Here is a 10,245-nt window from a genome sequence, read left to right as displayed (position 1 = left end):
CATACTGATAGGGAATGTAGATTGTGAGCCCCAATGGGGACAGTGATGATTATCTATATAAATCACTGTGTAATTAATGGCGCTATATAAGCCAGTAAAATAAATATTGTGATCAGTGGAAGGAGCAAGAATGAAACACTGAATGAGCTCTACAAAAAAAGGCAAATCCCTTCTGCTCTGCGCACAGTACCCCAGAGGTTGCAGAAGCAGAGTCCTGCCTCCAGTTTTTTTTATCCATCTTTGATTTATTTCCAACATAAGAAAACCAACAGCTCACCACACCTGTAACTGGTTCGTCCAGGGTGCTCGTGTTAAAACCATTGAAAACAAATGATCAAATAAGTGACGCGTTTCGCCTTACGGGTTCCTTTGATTTTTTGTTACTAGAAACAGATCTATACTAACAATAGAGAGAGGACCTAGTACTAGTACCCAACACTTTATATAGTATTTTTTATAGGGGTAAGACAACATTTTTTGTAAACATAGTGGGTTGCAATTTTGCTATTTGGTACACTGGCTATTACATGGAGGTACGTTTGATAAAATTACATTGACCTTTTAAGACAATCCTTGAGTATTGCTTACCTCTTGCTTGAATCGTTTTTCAAAATTTTTGTATTCTGATGAATCGGAATAATTTAGTTTTTCGGTGAACTCTACATTCGACACAGTAACCGTGACATTGACATGAGCTGTAATAACTGTAACAAAATAAAAGTGTTACTAACTCTCCATGCAGTTCAATATTCAGTATAAAGTATGTCGCCTAGACCATTGATAATGATGAAAATGGCATAAAAACGATCTAGGGCATGAGGACTAAACATCTATGATTCTGATATCTGTAAAAAATGTACATGGGTATCTGTTATTATTTCAAAATTATATTTTTTAAATTTTGAATGAGTTTGAAATAGCTAGAAAGCATACAAAAATAATACCTGGTCTGATCTCGTTAAAGATGAATTCGCAGAAAATCCCATAAAAGTTTAGTTTACAAATGCACTTATTGTTAACATTGTATCCACCATTCTGACAGTTCTTGTTGACATCACCTGTAAACATTAAAAAATTGGAGTTCTATCAAAATAATATGGCTAAGATAGAGGGTCTTCAAGTAAGACTTTAGAAGGTCCAACTAAAATTGCTTTGAGATAATCCAAAACCCTTAAAATAAATAACATGAAATATCTCCACCTTTATTTTCATAAACCCCACCATCGGGTGCTTTTAGAGCAGTTCTCCTAATCACAGCTCTCACTTTCCTGAGTTGTGTGATTGTTTAAATGCACAGTTATCTCTATACCCTAATACAATAATAGCAGTGTACGCTCCAGAGCAAACCATTGATTGCTGGATATTTTCTTAAGAGAACATATTTTATTTTAATGTTGTTTTGGGTAGTCATTTCAAATTGGTTTCCCTGTTAGTGGTTGGTTTCAGAATGTAGCCAAAACTACACTAGGGCAATCTAAAATATGTAGATAATTTACTGTAGCTTAAAAAGATGTCCTCAGTTTGTCTTTTGAACATTAAACAGTTCTGCAATCTTCTTATTTCCAAGTTTCTAGGAGAGGGGTGGGCACTCCTTTTTGAGTGACATGTCTTATCAGTACCTTGTTATAGGATTAGCAGAACTGATGCTGAGCTTGTTCTATTGTAACACATTCAGCTATCAGTGGTTTGTTCTGGAGTGTACACTGCTATTATTGTATTTACATGTAGAGATTAGTGATGAGCGAACATGCTTGGTGATACTCGGATATCTCTCGAGTATTTGGGTGCTCGGAAGTGCTCGGCACTCGACGAGTATTGTCTGGTGCTCGGATGTAATGCTCAAATCCCCACCCTGCCTCTTTGGCGCCTGTTACACAGCCAATAAACATGCGGGGATTGCCTGCCAGTCACTGTAATGCCATAACCTCTTGGTAGTGGCATTACTGTGATTAGCTGGCCGCATTACATCATCAGAGGTTATAAAATGACCGACACCGCTCTGCTCGGCACACTAACGCCATTACACACCTCAGGGACAGTTCTGATTGGAGCTGTCCAAGTCCTATGTGCACAGTTTAAGGAATCAGAGTCCTCTAGTGTTGATACTGTTGCTCAACAACCATACTTAAAGTCCTTATAAGGACTAACCTTGTGCTTTGCTGTTTCTATGTGATACATCCAACATTTAGCCTAGGGACAGCTGCTGAAGCAGGGAAAGTCACTGATTACAGCCTCTAGGCAGGGCTTAGGGCTTTGCAGTCCATTGAAAAGTATATAGCTGGTACATGTGGCCATATATATATTTTTTTAAATTTACTGTATTGGCATCCATACAGTTTAACCTGCTTTATGTTAAATTATGGTGGTTTTAAGCTAAAAAAAAAACACTATGCCTGCTGCAGGTGACCAATTTTTTTTTTTTTGTGAAAAGATTGACTTTTTTGTCATCCATATAGTTTAACCTGCATCGTGTTAAATTGCAGTGGTTTTAAACAAAAAAATAACTCTTTGTCTGCTGTAGGTGACCAAATATACAGGTGCTTCTCACAAAATTAGAATATCATCAAAAAGTTAATTTATTTCAGTTCTTCAATCCAAAAAGTGAAACTCATATATTATATAGAGTCATTACAGAGTGATCTATTTCAAGTGTTTATTTCTGTTAATGCTGATGATTATGGCTTACAGCCAATGAAAACACAAGAGTCATTATCTCAGTAAATTAGAATAATAAAAAAAAAACACATGCAAAGGCTTCCTAAGCATTTAAAAAGGTCCCTTAGTCTGCTTCAGTAGGATCCATAATCAGGTGGAAGACTGCTGACTTGACAGATGTCCAGAAGGCAGATATTGACACACACCACAAGGAAAGTAAGCCACAATAGGTCATTGCTAAAGAAGCTGGCTGTTCACAGAGTGCTGTATCCAAGCATATTAATCTAAATTTGAGAGGAAGGAAAAAGTGTGGTAGAAAAAGGTGCACAAGCAACCGGGATAACCGCAGCCTTGAAAGGATTGTTAAGAAAAGGCCATTCAAAAATTTGGGGGAGATTCACAAGGAGTGGACTGCTGCTGGAGTCATTGCTTCAAGAGCCACCACACACAGGCGTATCCAGGACATGGGCTACAAGTGTCACATTCCTTGTGTCAAGCCACTCATGACCAATAGACAACGTCAGAAGCGTCTTACCTGGGCCAAGGAGAAAAAGACCTGGACTGTTCTCAGTGCTCCAATGTGTTGTTTTCAGATGAAAGTAAATTTTGCTTTTCATTTGGAAATCAAGGTCCCAGAGTCTGGAGGAAGAGTGGAGAGGCCATAATCCAAGCTGCTTGAGGTCTAGTGTGAAGTTTCCACAATCAGTGATGGTTTGGGAGCCATGTCATCTGCTGGTGTAGGTCCACTGTGTTTTATCAAGACCAAAGTCTGCGCAGCCGTCTACCAGTTAATTTTAGAGCACTTCATGCTTCCCTCTGCCGACAAGCTTTTTGGAGATGGAAATGTCATTCTCCAGCAGGACTTGGCCCCTGTCCACACGGCCAAAAGTACCAATACCTGGTTTACACACAACAGTATCACTGTGCTTGATTGGCAGCAAACTCACCTGACCTTAACCCCATAGAGAATCTATTATAGAGAATCTATGGGGTATTGTCAAGAGGAAGATGAGAGACACCAGACCCAACAATGCAGACAAGCTGAAGGCTGCTATCAAAGCGACCTGGGCTTCTATAACACCTCAGCAGTGCCACAGGCTGATCGCCTCCATGCTACGCCACATTGATGCAGTAATTGATGCAAAAGGAGCCCCAACCAAGTATTGAGGGCATTTACTGAATATACATTTCAGTAGGATTACATTTCGGATTTTAAAATATTTTTTAACGCTGGTGTTAAAAAGTATTCTAATTTACTGAGATAATGACTTTTGTGTTTTCATTGGCTGTAAGCCATAATCATCAACATTAACAGAAATAGATCACTCTGTGTGTAATGACTCTATATAATATATGAGTTTCACTTTTTGTATTGAAGAACTGAAATAAATTAACTTTTTGATAATATTCTAATTTAGTGAAAAGCAACTGTATATATTTTTTGTAAAAAAATTTATTTATTGTCATCCATATGGTTTAACCTGTTTTGTGTTAAATTACGGTGGTTTTAAACTAAAAAAACCTTCAAAAAATTTAATGTGCTGTCATACATACAGTTTAACGTACTTTATGTTAAATTACAGTGGTATCTTTCTGATGTGAGGCGTAATAATACGTTCCTGTGCCCCTCACTGATTACTGCCTGTTGTAAGTTGATTCTGACAGCTGTCACCTGACACTCAATGCCAGGAGCGGACAAAAGCCCCTCTCCTCTTGGATTAGTGACCCCCACGTCATCGCGGTGTCGAGATTATTGTCATGGTAACCCGATGTCATCATGATGACATCCGGGCTCAAGTCACTAGCAAGGTAGTTTGATCATGAGCAGTGCATGATCAAACTATCTTGTGTCTGCAGGGTTGACTGCTATAAGATACAGCAGTGATCCTGCACTGCTATACCTTATAACTGCAATCAGACTGCAGAAAGAGAAAGTCCCATAGTGGGACTACGTAAAATAGTGAAAAAAAGGCAAACAAAAAAGATGTAAAAATATTAAAAAACAAATCAAAAAATATTAATAATGAAAAAAAAAAAAAAAAAAATATATATATATATATATATATATATATAGTGCATTGTGAAAGTATTTGGCCCCCTTGAACTTAGATATAAAATTCTAATTTTTGCACGCCCCACTTTTCAGTTTTTAATTTGTTAAAAAAGTTTAAAATATCCAATAAATTTCGTTCCACTTCACGATTGTGTCCCACTTGTTGCTGATTCTTCCCAAAAAAATTAGAATTTTATATCTTTATGTTTGAAGCCAGAAATGTGGCAAAAGGAAGAAAAGTTCAAGGGGGCCAAATACTTTCACATTGCACTGTATATTGTACCCATATATAAATATTATTATGAAAAAAAAAAAACAATAAAAGTACATATATTTGGTATCACTGTGTCTGGAACGACCAGGCCTACAAAAGTGTCCCACTAGTTAACCTCTTTAGTGAATGTGGCAAAAAAAAATAAAAAATGAAGCAAAAAATGGTGCTTTATCATCATACCGCCAAACAAAAAGTGGAATAAAACGCGATCAGAAAGATGAATGTAAATAAAAATGGTTCTGCTGAAAATGTCATCTTGTCCTGCAAAAAACAAGACACCATACAGCTCCATCAGCCGAAAACTAAAAAAGTTATAGCTCTCAGAATAAAGCGATGCAAAAAAAATATTTTTTCTATAAAATAGTTTTTTTTTGTAAAAGCGCCAAAACATAAAAAAGATATAAATGTGGTACCGCTGTAAACGTACTGACCAGCAGAATAAAGCTACCTTATCAATTTTACCAAGTGTGGAAGGGCATAAAAAAAAACAACTATTTCTGAATTGTTGGTTTTTGTTTATTCTTCATCCCAAAAATCGTAATAGAAAGCGATCAAAAAATGTTACGTGCCCAAAAGTGATACCAATAAAAATGTCAACTTGTCCTGCAAAAAACAAGCCCTTCCATGACTCTGTCTGCTGACATATGGAAAAACTATAGCTCTCAAAACAGCAATGCAAAAACAAGTCTTTGCAAAAAAAAAAAAAAAAGTTTTTTAGTGTGTGACAGCTGGCAAACATAAAAACCCGATATAAATCTGGTATCGCTGTAATCGCACCGACCTGAAGAATAAAGTTGCCTAATCACTTATACTGCATGAGGAATGGTGTAAAAAGTAAATTAAACCAATTCTTCACCTGCTGCTGATTTGTTCATTCTGCCTCCCAAAGATCGCAGTAAGGCTCGACTCACATTTATCCTGCGCTTTGCACTGAGCACTTATGACATGTCCCCTGGGCCTGTGCTGTGCAGGGGGATACCCGGAGCCGGATCGCTGGGGGTTGTAGTCCTCCGTGGCGGTGACCCGGTCCATGCCCAGGGCGGTCAAACCAGTGGCAGTCTATTGGTGGTGTTATAATAAGTGTCCGACTACGCCACCCGTGGATTGCGGTCAGTGGGGACCGCCGCTGCGCTGCAGACCGCTGAGGCTTGTGTTGTATGCGCAGCCAAGTATGGGATAACTCCCCACGGGAGAAGTATTGCCTTAGGGCAGCTAATGTGGATGATGGGGGTAATGGTGTGAGCGTCCCAGTACTAATGGTGCTGGTGCGGCGATGAAACACAGAGACGTGTGGTTGCAGTTTCCAATGCTTTACTCACAGTTCTTTACTGGTCCTAGTCACCTCGGTACCGGCGGTGACTGCCCAAGCCGTGCTGCGTCCACCAGGCAAGGGGCTCGACCAACTCCCAGGCAATTCCAGAGCGTGGCACAGGACTCCCTTCCTTTCCTTTCTCTGGCCGTCCCCACCAGTGACCCACCTTTGTCCAGCTTCCTCGGGCCTTCTGTTGGCGAAACCTCTCTCCGGTTTCCCTGACCCTATGTGGTATGCTTTCCTGGTGGATGTAGTTAGGGGTCGCACCAAGATGTGGTCAAAACCTCCGGTTTTCGCTGAGGATTAGTCGCCTCCACCAATTTGGGTTCCGGTACCCTGCTCTGCCAACTCTTCACCCTGTATCTCCTGGGCCTTTGGGGTTCCTTCTGTCCTCGTGTCTCTGGGACTTTCTCTGTGTTCCTGTTCCTTGCTTCCTTTCTTACTGTCCTTTCTGTTCATTCTCCTTTCTCTCTCTCTCAGGCTCCAGCCTCCTGACAAGGCCTGCCTGCGGAGCAGAGCCCATGCAGGGGCTCTGCTTCCTGTCTTCTCCTCAGACTGTCTCCACTGAACTGAACTCTGATCTAAGATGGTGCCCACCTTTTATACCTCCTTCTGACACCCGAGTCCAGGTGACTAGCAACCAATGGGCTCCTGCCTATGCCCAGAGACCCACCCCTATCTGCTCCTACACCACTGGGTTTTCCTCCCCCTCTCCACTCCAGCCAGGAACAGATGCTGTCGTGCCTGCACTTCTGTCTAGTGGGAGCACCGTTGAGCTGTCCCTCGGAAATGGGGTGTGTGTGGTGCATGCAGCCTACAGAGTCCTGGTCCACACTCCATCCTTACCCGGGAGTGGAATACCACACCTCTGGTTTGAGGTGCAATACCCCTGTAGCAGCCGAGCCCTCGGGGTGCTACACTTACATCGGGGTTTCCATGTAAATCTCTGAAATACTTGATTCAGACTGAACTCCTGGAAAAAGTTTCCCTGTAATGAGGCAGATGGAGGCACCGTGGATGCCGTCTGGGCTGTGATCCCACAGTATCCGTCTTTTTATTGGGCTTGCATAAAAGTGCCCTTTGTCAAAATTTTGTCAAACTCTGAAAAAAAGACACCGCTAAACAGAGGCCAGATGGCCTCATTATAATGCTGTCAGGATGCCAGGTTTAATTTTACTTTGCCAGTAGTTTTTCCCTTAGCCAAGATGGCTTCCACTGCCTCACTGGGGTCATGTGATTCCTGCCTGTGGATCTACTTAAACTGCATGTGTTGCAATCATGCCTTGCCTGAGTATTGTGTGCCTGTAGCTTGCTACTCACCTGTGCTAGCCCTCTGAATAGAGTCTTGCTGACTTTGTGTTTACTTCTAGTCATCCGCTGAAAGGATTGCTGCCTGAATCCTCCGCTAAAGGGACTTCTGCTGAAAGGAACTGCTGGCTGTTGTTTCACTCTCTCTGGGATCTCAGAACTTTTGTCTTCCTGAAATGGACTTCTCCTGGATCTTCACATTTCCGGTAAAGTCACCATCTTTGCTCAGTGTTTAATACCCGGCTCCAGCTCTGCCTAAGACATCGCTGCTTCCACCGCTGCACCTCTTGCATTCCTCAGCATCAAGGTCCATATTCCAGTTTGTCTTCTCTACTTACTACGTGAGTCCACAATCAACTGAGGAATACCTACGCCTGCTTATTATCCTTATTTCTGCTTGCATATTACTGTACCTAAGTAAACTTGGACTATTGTTAGCGTTTACATTCCACAAAGTAAGGAAGCCTGTGCCTTACAGATTATGTTCTGAGAAGTATTGTTTGGAATGAACTTACCTTCATAAACTGTTTGCTGTGATCCCTTTTGCACTTGCGTTTAAAATAGACCTTCACACTACTCTTGTCTCAGTCTCTTCCTTGGCCCACGCCATTGGACTTCAGGGTATCTACTAACATCGTAACAGGATACTCAGGCCTAAAGATGGAGTCCGCGGGGTCTGAAACTCTGGAGACACGTGTTAAGAGACTATGTACAGTTACTAATGCTTTACATACTGATGTGCAGAACCTGAAGACAAAGATGGAGGCTTTGGAGGCTCAGACAAATCATAACACGCAAGTGTGGGGGCAGTCTCTTCAGGAACTACGGGCACGGCTATCAAATCTAGAGACTCAAAACCTGGTTCAGCCCCCTTCTGCCGTCAGTCCAAAACTGCCACCGTTTAAATTCAATGGTGACCGTGACAAGTTTCGTGGGTTTATCAATCAATGTACCTTGCATTTTGATGTTCATGCAGCTCAGTTCCCGACTGATAGATCGAAGGTGTTGTGCATTATTATGCTGCTTACTCATCGAGCTCTGGCCTGGGCAAATCCAATGATTGAAACTCGTGATCCGCGTTTGAATAATTTCAACGATTTCGTGGCAATGATGGCGCAAATGTTTGATGATCCCAATCGTCGCGCCACAGCTGAGGCTGCCTTGTTATCACTACGCCAGGGTAAGCACTCTGTAATTGAGTATGCAACAGACTTTAGAAGACTGGCAGTGGACACGACTTGGGACAGTAATGCTCAACTGCCCATTTTTAGAAGAGGATTATCTAGTACCATCAAGGATGAGCTCGCCCGAACAGAGTCTCCCCAAGGGCTAGAAGCTTTTATTAATCACTGTGTACGCATAGATATTCGCCTCACAGAGCGTAAGCAGGAAAGATGGACTGCATTGAATCGTTCAAGTGTCTTCCTCTCTTCCTCCTCTAAGGAACCTGTCAGCAGAACTGTTCGAGATGCAGAACCGATCCCTATGCAAGTCGACGCATTACAGAGACGCGGGAGTGATGAGCGACGGGAATACCGACTCCGAGAGAGCCTGTGCTTTTACTGCGGTAAATCAGATCACTTCCTCATCAACTGCCCAAGTCGGCCCCGCAAGTCCATAGCTGCCATCGCTGAGTGTGATATTTCCGACTCGGAATCAGTTGCATCAGAATCCAGTCTGCCTCTTAATGCGGTGATCCGCTCGTTATCGGCGGCTGCTCCTTCTAGGGGGCGAAAAGAGAAGAACACTCACCTTTCTCTCCCCATCAAGATTTTGATTGCAGGACAATGGATCACCAGTTCAGCAATGATTGATTCAGGTGCCGGTGGTAACTTTATGGACCTTGCATTCGCCACAAAACATGACATTAAAATACAAAAGAGGGCCACTCCAGTAACAATGGAGACAGTAGATGGTTCCCTTCTAGCCTCAGGGCCCGTGGATCAGGAGACGGTTCCCCTTGAGATATTCATGGAACCCAACCATCAGGAGTCGCTCACCTTTATGTTAATTTCTTCTCCTCATTTTCCCCTAATTCTAGGAATACCCTGGCTGCAGTCACAGAATCCCATTATAGACTGGGAGACCAAGGAGATTTCTTTTCCACTCAAGGGGAGCCCAACCGCAACACTACCGACTCAGGAGCCTCAGGAGCCGAGACATCTGATACAGGTATTATCTTTACCATCTATTTACAAGGAGTTCACTGATGTTTGTGATAAACGGAACGCAGATCAGCTTCCTCCACATAGACCTTACGATTGTCCTATAGAACTTCTTCCAGGTGCAGGGATACCTTTTGGTCACATCTATCCCCTGGCAGGACCAGAACTGCAAGCTTTAAAAGAATATATTGATGAAAACCTGGCCAAGGGCTTCATTCGACACTCTTCTTCGCCAGCAGGAGCTCCCATCTTCTTTGTGAAGAAAAAGGATAGGTCTCTCAGACCCTGTATAGACTATCGGGAACTCAATAAAATTACCATTCGAAACCGGTATCCGTTACCCCTGATACCCGAACTGCTTGAAAGAGTACGACACGCTAAAATCTTCTCTAAACTAGACCTCCGCGGGGCCTACAATTTACTTCGTATTCGACCAGGCGACGAATGGAAGACGGCGTTTAGGTGTCGCTATGGACAT

Source organism: Phyllobates terribilis, unplaced genomic scaffold, assembly GCF_046119375.1.
Source record: "Phyllobates terribilis strain yellow unplaced genomic scaffold, ASM4611937v1 Scaffold_11__3_contigs__length_659146591, whole genome shotgun sequence".
Classification (NCBI taxonomy): domain Eukaryota; kingdom Metazoa; phylum Chordata; class Amphibia; order Anura; family Dendrobatidae; genus Phyllobates; species Phyllobates terribilis.
This window is presented reverse-complemented; position numbering follows the sequence as displayed.